This window comes from Alligator sinensis, unplaced genomic scaffold, assembly GCF_000455745.1.
Source record: "Alligator sinensis unplaced genomic scaffold, ASM45574v1 scaffold410_1, whole genome shotgun sequence".
NCBI lineage: Eukaryota > Metazoa > Chordata > Crocodylia > Alligatoridae > Alligator > Alligator sinensis.
The window spans coordinates 1,244,292-1,253,923 of record NW_005841972.1 but is presented as its reverse complement, the minus strand read 5'-3'; the positions used below and the strand labels follow the sequence as shown (position 1 = coordinate 1,253,923).

The following is a 9,632-nucleotide window of genomic DNA, read 5'->3' as shown; positions in this document are numbered from 1 at the left end:
CCCCCCCCCCCCAAGGTACTCCTTTGCGCAGGGGTGGGGATCTTGGAACCAGAAAAAAACCCCCAAATCATATACTAAAAGTCACACATCTACTATAACATTTTAATTTTATTTCAAAAAATATTGTGACCCAATTTACACGTGTTTGCATAGTATATATAGAGATGATTGCATAATAGATCAGATAAAGTCTCACTCTTATATATTGTGTGTGGAGAGAGGATGTGGGGTGAATTTGTGGGGGGGATCATAAAGTCATGTGGGTATGTGTGGGGTTTTGGGGGGAGATTTGTGAGGGGGTGGGGGGTTCATGAGGGAATGTGGGAGTTTGTGTGCATGGGTGTGGGGATTGTGGAGGGGTGTGGGGCCCCCCAGTCACATGCCCCCCCCACACCTATAGCCCTGCCAGCAGCAGCAGCAGCTAGAGCAGGCTGCAGATCCTCCGGGTGCTCCTGGCCCATGGCAGGCAGAGCCCCCCAGCCACACATGGTCCCAACTGAATCCAGGCAGCTGCACGTGGCAGCATGGAGCCAGCCCAGCCTGGCCCACTAGTGCACGCCTTCATACCAGACCAGGCTGGCTCTGTGCTAGCATGTGGAGCTCCCAACACTACAGGCAAAATACAGCCTGTGGGCAGGATCTGGCCTGCCAAGCCATTCTATCCAGCCCACAGGGCCCCTCCAAAAAAACCCAGTTATTACCGACCTGTGACTGCCCATCTGAAAGCCAGTGGGAGGCTGACTTTCAGAGATCGCATGCCATTGGATCAGGTGGATGCTGTCCTTCCACCTCTGTGGGGCTCCTGGCACTTCATCTGGGAGCCCCATGTGGAGGCACCAAGCATGATGGCGGGTGACTGGACAGCTGGTGTGAGTGGGGAGGATCCAATGGCATGCGATCTCTGAAAGCCAGCCTCCCACTGGCTTTCAGAGGGGCAATTGCAGGCTGGTAATAACTTTTTTTTTTGGAGGAGCCCTGTGGGCTGGATAGAATGGCCTGGCAGGCCAGATCCTGCCCAGTGGGAGTATTTTGCCCTCCCCTGCTCTAAATGCACATTTAGCAGAGGACACTGCACCAAAGACAAAAGTAATTTCTTTCAGTGGGGGTAACAGGCTGTAACTGAAGCAACATGTCTGTGAGCCAGGCACTCCCAAGATCAAGGCGTGGAAAGGGCATGCATACTGATGCATTGATGTTCACTATGCACGCAATCAGTGCTGTGTTCTGTATCTAAGTTGCAGCTGGCCCTGACTGTAGACCTGTTCAGCAAGACAGCCGAACACAGAGCAAGGCATTGCTGAGATTTGGGTCAACTCCCAGCTTTCCCTAAAACCTGAAAAGCCAGTTTGCATTCAAATTTCTTGCAAGCACAGTTGCATAAAAAAAAGCTTCTCAAGGGAAGTCCCAGGCCAGGGCTGGCTGTGTGGGAGTCACTTTTCACTAGACACTGTACAGTGCTCACATCAGGCTCAGCCTTCATCAACAGGAGCTTGCCAAACAGAGCAATCACTAACATGTGGCCATGTACTAGCAACTGTATTTTGGGAAGATTGTGGCACATAACAAATGAGTGATATACCAGGTCTACATCTGTTACTCACATCAAACCCTACACAGCCTCTACATGTTGCAGCAAAGGCAATGAGAAGACATCCAAGGAGCTATTTCCCAAGCTCAGGCATAACATATTCCTATGCTTTTCCTTTTGCATGCTCCATTGCAGTGGGTGTGTGCCAACGGCAAGCTCATAGCATATGGTCATAGAAGAATCTGAGCTGCCCTTCAGATCCTAGTCCATCTGACACCAGCTGTTATAAATAAGGGTGCACCAATAAAGATTTTTTGAGCTGATACCAATGGCCAATTATTAATGACCCACAGTGGCTGATTAATGAGCCATCTGATTGCTGATATGCAGCCTGGCAGCTTGGAGAGCAGCGTTGGGCTGGTAAGTCTGTTGGGGGAAGAAGGGGCGGGGAGGTAGGCGTGCAGATCAAGGCTCCTGTGGTGAGTGAGGGAGTGGGACTGGTGATGGGCACAGGATGGAGCTGTGAGCAGTTCATCTGAGGGGCATGATGGGGGGGCAGCTCCCGCCACTGCACGCACCCCCAGGGGAGCCATGGGTGGCACATGACACCTGAATCTGAGCACAGGGAGAGGGAGGGCTGAGGCCAGGTTGGTGTTAGGCTCCTCCCAACAGGGGAGGGGGCTGGGCCAGGGGAGGGCGGCTCCCAGTGCCACCACCACTGCCTGCCCTGAGTGCAGCCCCAACCCAACCCAACCCCCACACCAGGAAGAGCCCGGGCACTGCCCCCTTTCCCCAGCCTTCAGCAGCAGCCTGCCCGCCCTCACCCTGCACACAGATCCAAGGGGCACATGCCTCCCATGACTCTCCCAGGGTGTGTGCAGCAGCAGAAGCTGCCCCCCCCCTCTTCTCCACACCCCGAGATTAGCCGCTCACATCTCCGTTCTGTGCCCAGTCCCTTACTGCAGGGGCCTTGATCTGCTGCCCATCCCCACATAGCCCTTCCTTCCTAACAAGCTTACAAGTCAGATGCTGCTCTCCAAGCTGCAGGGCTGACCACCTGCATGCTGTGGCTGCACATGCACATGGCATTTATTGGCAACAATATCAGCCACATCAGCCAAAAAAACTGATTGCCAATAATGTTAATTTTCCTTTTATCGGTGCCAATACAATATGGACTGATATATCAGTGCACCTCTAGTCATAAATTAGAGCAGTGAGGGCCAGCCTTTTTAGTAGGTGTGCCACAAGTTAGCCCTGCACCCATCCCAAGTGCCACTCATCCCTTCCTCTCTGCAGCTGCTGCTGCTCTGCTTTCTGCTCCCTTCCCTTTGCTCCTTGCCTGAACTACTGCTATACCTTGTTTCCCAGCCTATCTGCTGCTGTGCTACTTGTCCCCTCCCCAATCTGTGTGAGCCACACTCAGAGGCTGCCCATGTCCCTTGTGACATGTACCACATGTTGTTCACTCCTGAATTAGCACAACAGTAGCAGCAGCTGCAAGCCTGGAGAAGCAACAAGTTTCAGTGGTGGAAGCACTGAACAAGAATTAAAGGAACCTGTCCTGAACACCCTTTCACTGGGTATGATGCAGTGGCCAGTCCAGAGGATTGCTTGCTTTCTGTGGAATTGGCATCATGCATAACAACACTTTTACCGCAATGATATTTTTACCCCAAGCTTAATTCAGAAAAGCCTTCAGCTCCCTGTATCTCAGTGTGCTCCCTTCTTTGTTCTTTGCATATAGATATTTTTTCCTTTACCACAAACCTTGGAGCTCTTTCCTCCCAGAGGAAATTGGCAGCTATAGGGACAAAAACAGGAAGAAAGGAATCAACTTCCTGCTTGCCCTGTAGACATCCCTGCTCAGCTCTGTGCACACCAGCACCAAGCAATGTATCCTAGCACAAGAATCAGTGGCCAGCACTGGGGCTCGAACTAGGAACACGTCTGGTCTCCACAGTCTGGCCTTAGCCAAAAGCCATTTGTACAGCTGTACTAATCTATCTTAAATAATATAAGGAAAAACTATCAGCCCATATTAATAAATATAAAGACTCCATCTGAATGCTAGTATCATTTATGTATACATATTGCAGCTAGCACATAGGAAGAATAGCTATTGCAGCAGGGAAGGAAGGTTAGCTATTTTCTTCAAGAGTCTGAAGAGAGTAAACACCAAAGAGGAGAAATTATTTAGGGTGATACAGAAAAAACAACCAGCAGTAACAGAAGGATAAATTTGCAGGCTGGATGTCACAGAAACTTCCAAACACTGACAAGCACCAAACTGTGGAGTCACATTTTTAAGGAAAGGCTAGAAGCCTTCCTGTTCAGATACTTTAAATCAAAGGGAATTATACTTTGAAACAGAGTTGGCCAACTGGCAGCCTGTGCGTGTGGCGCACAGCAGAACAGGGACACAGAAGGAAGCAGAAAGCAGAACAGATCAGGCATGGGAAAGGGACAGAAGCAGCACTCAGATAGGGTAAAGGGCTTAATTTGTGATATACCTGTCAAAAAAGATTGCCCTCACTGCTTTGCATATTGCAAATTCATTATCAGGACTTGAAGATCCATTGTCATCAACATGCCATTTAGGGGATCCAACTGACTGCACTAAACATCTGTGTGCACCATTTGTGTAAAAGTGACAGCAGTATGAAAATACTCTGATCATAAGGATCCTGTTTGCAGTCTACAAAAAGCTGTTCTACACATGCCATAGGGCTGAACTAGTGAGCGCATAAGATTTTCCCTAACAGTGCACTGATACATTGGTCCAATATCGGATCGGCACCAATATAAAGAAAGTTTTCTGTATTGGAAATCAGCCTGATGCAGCCGATAATTTGTCCAATAAATGCCCGTGCCTGCACGCAGCTGCAGCACAGTACATAGGCAGTGAGAAGCAGAGCATGCAGCTGGTAAGTCTGGTGTGGGGTGAGGGCAGAGGAGGGGAGGGGAAGGAGGGAAGATCAAGGCCCCGCAGTGAAGGAGGGTGTGGGGTTGGGGCTGCCCAGCAAGGGCGGGCATGGAACAGAGGCACAGCTTGTTGCGGGGTGCAGGAAAGGGGGAGGGCAGCTCCCACCACTGCACGTGGCTCATCCAGTGCTCACCTGGCAGCTCCTGCCACTGCTCCCACTGTTTGTCCAGAAGGGCATGGGGCGTGTGCTCCCAGATCTGTGCAGGGTGGGGCGGGCTGGGATCTTCCCAGCTGGGCAGATCTGGGGCCACACGCCCCCCTCATACCCTCCCAGATAAGCAGTGGGAGCTGCCAGATGGGCCACCCCGCCCTCTTCCTGCATCCCCTCAATGAACCACACCTCCAGCCCATGTCTGCCCTGGCCCCAGCCCGCAGCTGCAGCCTGCCCTGTGCCATACAGAACGGGGGCCCGTGCTCCCGCCTACACCCGGCCCTGCAGATGAGCTGCTTGTGGCTCTGTCCTGCACCCCTCCCCGCCCTGGCTGGTCAGCACCTGCCCCTGCACCATTCCCTCCCTCGCTGCAGGGACCTTGATCTGTCCCCTGCCTCCAAACCCCTTCCACCACACCAGACTTACCAGCTGGACACAGCTCTTAAAGCTGAAGAGTTGCGTATTGGAAATCAGATCAGTATCAGCCGACATGCCTCCTTAAAAATTGGCTAGCAGTATCAGCCCCAAAAATCTCTATCTGTGCACCCCTAGTTTTCCCAAATCTGGTTTCAGTGATTCTGGGAATATTATAGGTTCTTTGAGGTGTCTTGACTTAGGGTGTTACAGACCCTCCATCCTAGCAGCCAGGCAGCGCTCGGAAGCAAGTTCCACATTTCTGAAGCCCCAGATACAACTGAAGGTCTTAGGTTCCAATTGCAACTGGACATGCTTTCCACTTGGTACATCAGGTTGGGAGGATAGCAACTCTCGAATGTCAATCCAGAAGGCAGAGGGCTCCTAATGCAATTTAGCTCCATCCAGTACCCTACCACTACACAGACTATAGCTGTCAGTGACATCTTGGGCAAGGCTGTCCAACTGGCAGCCCATGAGTCGCATGTGAACCATAAGTTGGGGCTGCCTGCCTGCCAGTCCCTTCATCATTCCAGCTGCAACATCAGCCAGACTCTCCAGGCTCTCCCTCCCTCTGGCATATACTTCCTGCTCCCACACCAAGAGGCAAAACAGAGCATCACATTACAGGGAGCTGAGGGTAGCTGGGGCCCGCAGGCATGCAAACAGAGATGGGAGGTGAGGGTGGGAATGCAAGAACCACAGCAAAGGGAGGAGGGCTATGTGATGCAGTGGAGAGCGCTCACCTGGTGTTCGGCCTGTGGAGGGGGAGGCATGGCTCACTCTGGTATCACCCACAGGTGCGCAGCCCCTGTTGGTCTAGTCTGTAGGGCACATGGCTCCTGGCCACTTAGAAGCTGGACAGCCCTGATGTAGAAATCCCCACCACTTTTAGGAAATCCTTAGCTGCCCTGTACAGCAGACAGACAAATGCACACCCTTCGCACCCTTATGGAGTAAGCAAGAAGAGGCCAAGAGGCTCTTTTTAGATAGTATGTACTCTGCAGCAGGAAAGAGGAGAATATACTTTCAGAGCCAGTTTGTCACTCAGACTGCTATGCAGCACATGCAGTGAGTTCAGCCTATTTGGAAGGTTTTGGACTTTGAGCCCTAGGCGTTACAATCATGGTGTTGTAGGGCTGGAAGGGATCTTATGAAGCCATCTACTCTAACCCCTGCTCAAGACAGGATCATACCTATCTAAATCATCCTAGAAAAGTGTTCTTCTAAACCAGAGCTGACCAAGATACAAACCATGGAGCTGTGTCATCCAACTCGTGGGGCTCCCCACAGGTCCCGGATTTTGGAAGTGTGGCAAATGGTGGCAGTGTTCATTGCTGCAACTCCTGAAGCACCAGTAATTAATGCTGCTGACATACATTCTGCTGCCAAATTTCTGGACTCATGGAACATACCACAGCCCAGATCCAGAGCACAAAGCTGTGTCATCTGGTACACAAGACCAGAAATTTGGTGGCAAGAAAATTTGGAATTAATGCTGTCACTGCCAAACTTCAACCCTGCAGCCCAGATAAAGCCCTGCCCCACACCACTTATCCAGTCTATAAGACCAGATAAATAAGCACCACTGCTCTAGCCTAGCCTCTGGAGTACCTGCCCTGGGTGGCTGGAGAGTTCAAGCAGCTCAGGCTGCCTGTACTACCCTGCCATATAGCTAATATAGTCATATAGCTGTCCTGCCATATAGTTAATATCTGCCACAAAGCAGCAGTTTATTGTCATGACACTGATTTTTCACTGATGTGGCATGACAAAGAACAGCAATGTCTATTTACTCACAAATTGTGCAGCCATAAACATTTTTATGGCAGCACAAATGAGATGTCAGGTGACATGTTTCTACCCTTAGCCCCTGAATTCACTTCCCCAGCATCTTCTTGTCTGCTCCAGTCAATGCTTTCCACAATAAATTTGTTTTTTTAACTACCTACATTTCCAGTAGAATTATATCTAAGATCTATTATGAAATGTAGTGAGACTAGGAGCTGGCAGCAAGCATCAGGCACTTAACTTCCAGCCTCAAGTTTCCAGACAATACACCTCCCAGGGGCTCAGAAGCCAGTCCAAGTACACATGATCCCAGTCCTAGAAAGTTTATTACGAATTAGTTAGTCTCTAACGTTCCACCCTGCCCTGACTTCTGACTAACACTCATGACTACCTCTCTCTGCCTGAGTTTAGGTTATAAAGGCTCAGCTGCCCTCTTGCCCTGTAGTACCAGTAAGAGTTTAGCTGTACTAAATGGAATCTTAATAGACTCTGCCTTACAGAAATCCCACCCTTTGAGGTTACAGACCTCTTGAATGCAAGCCAACCTACTCTGCCAGGGCAGTCTCACTGCCCTCCCATCTTTCAGCCCCACACTGACCAGGCCTGGCCTATTTAATGTGCCACTTGGTCGGACTATAGACTGACCAAGTGACAGAGTCAGGAGAGAACCACCTAAACGAGGTCCTCTAAGTCCTAAGAAATCGCATCAGGCTCCCATTCAGGTGCCTGCCCTCGCTTGCCAGCAGGGGGCTGCAGAGCCACAGGACACTGCAGCCTGGGCCCCGCTGGTAACGCACGCGTGGCCGGGGGTCGGCGGTGCCGAACCCCAGCCAGAGCGGCGGCTCCTCGGGACAGCAGAGCCCTGCAGGCGGGTGCGGAGCACCGGGACCCCCCGCGGCCCTGCTCCAAGGGTGTCCGGGCGAGTGATGGTGCCGCCGCCCCGCCTGGGCCCAGCCGCCGGCGAGGGCTGCATTTCCTCCCCTTCCCCAGGCGAGGGCTCCGTTTGCCGCAGCCGCGCGGCGTCCCCTGGCCTCTGCCTGCCTGCTCCGGGGCACGGCCCCGCCCGGCCTCCCCAACAAGACGGCGAAACTTACCGCGAAGCCGGCGGGCGTCCCCCAGAGTTTAGCGTGGGCCCGGCCCTGCCCTGCCCTGCCCTGCGCCGCAGCGAGCGGTAAAGCCAGCGATCGGCCCGCCCGGATCTGGCTAGGGGGCCACCACTTCCAAGTTCGCCCAGAGCAGGGAGCGCAAACTCCTCCCCCGTGCCAGGGGCCGGCCGGCCGGGAATGCCATTCACAGCGGGAGGATGCAAAACCGCGCCGCGATCCGGGGCGAGCTCGGCAGCGGGCGTCCAGCGGAGGGGCTGCGGGCGCCGGGACGCATCCTGATGGGCCGGCGCGCTCCCCGCCGGCAGCTCTGTCTGCTCTGAGTCATGGCTCAGGAATGCTTCTCGGATTGATCTGCCACCCTGAGGAGAGCGGAAGCGGCTCTTGCGCTGCAGCCTGGGGAGAGAGAGCCCAAGCTGCGGCCCTTCCGAGGCCGATTGCTTATGCTCTCCATTAGCCTGCAGGGTGCTGACCCAGGAGGACGCGCTCGTCTTCCAGGAGGCACGTCCGCAAGTGGACTAACAGCAAAGTTTGTATTTCACTTGGAATTCAAGTCCCGATTTACTCCGAAGTGCCTTTCAGGTGTAAGCGAGCCCTGCTATGTGCTAGACCAGTGGTTCAGACTCCAGCCCACCCCTCCATCCTCTTGGAAAATGGCAGCTCTTAGCTTTCAGCTTGTTGGCTACAAAAAAAGTTCTTCTACAAAGAACTCAGAAAGCCCACAAGTGAGAAGGTTTTTGACACTATGGATCCCTATTTGAAACCTCTGGGTTTATCTTGCGAACCATGGTTACACACCTCAGCACTAACATTGAGTGGCATCCTGGGCACCCTTGAAAGAATCTCAAGGCACCCCAGGGTGCTGTGGCTCCCTGGTTGAGGATTACTTCTGGAAACACTTGTATCCTCTTTTGCCCCTGCACACTATTAGACCACCCTAGCCGCTTAGATTTACCTAGCATCATATGCACCCCAATTCAGTGACCGAGGTGAAGTTGCACTGGGCACACATGAATAAACTCCAGGCCAGGGTAGTACTTGTAAACTGTAAAAAAGTACTACCCTGCTGTGGAGTTTTTTCAAGTGCAGTAGCAATATACCTACCGGCTAGCCCCACACCTGTCCAGCACACTGAGCCCAGTCAGAGCAGCCCTGAGAACCGAGGCAAGGCGTAATCAGCTCTGAACTTTATTCATGTGCAGCACATGGAGCCAACTCAGAGCAGCCCCAGCTGGTAGGGGGCACCAAGGGTCAGCCTGCCAGCTCAGAGCTGCTCTGACCAGGCTCAGGTGCTGCAGAGGAGCTGGCTGGGGCACAAGGGTACTTCAGTGTGGGGCTAACCAGCAGGCAGCCCCTGAACTGAAGCACCCTCATGCTGCAGCCACTCAGCTCAGCAGCTGCACATATGCTACTACACATGAAAAAACTCTGCAACTTTTTAGTTTACAAGTACTACCCTGCTGTGGGGTTTATTAGTTTTGCATGCCCTAATAGGGGCGCACACGTAGTGGCTGTAGGAGTTCCGGAAGTGGTGCAGCCTCTTTTATGGTGAGTGAGATCAGCCACAGGGGATCCCCCCCCCCAGTCAGTGGGATCGGCTGCTGGGGGACCCCCATCCTGCTCCCCTGGTCACTGACTGGTGTTGGGGGGTGGAGACCT

General features: G+C 52.8%; 1 protein-coding gene across 9 annotated transcripts in view; it reads right to left on the bottom strand.

The window, feature by feature from the left end:
- The window catches only part of RHBDF1 (rhomboid 5 homolog 1), a 166,741-nt gene extending 158,227 nt beyond the window's left edge, over positions 1-8,514 (bottom strand). For 2 of the 9 annotated variants that reach the window (XM_025200639.1, XM_025200638.1), the window contains exon 1: positions 7,965-8,514. The gene's annotated coding sequence lies outside the window, so the exon portion shown is untranslated. Of the gene's footprint in view, positions 1-5,825; positions 6,022-7,964 lie in introns of those variants that run through there. The other 7 variants (XM_025200619.1, XM_025200623.1, XM_025200633.1 and 4 more) reach the window with 6 other exon arrangements.
- Positions 8,515-9,632: the final 1,118 nt, after the last annotated feature.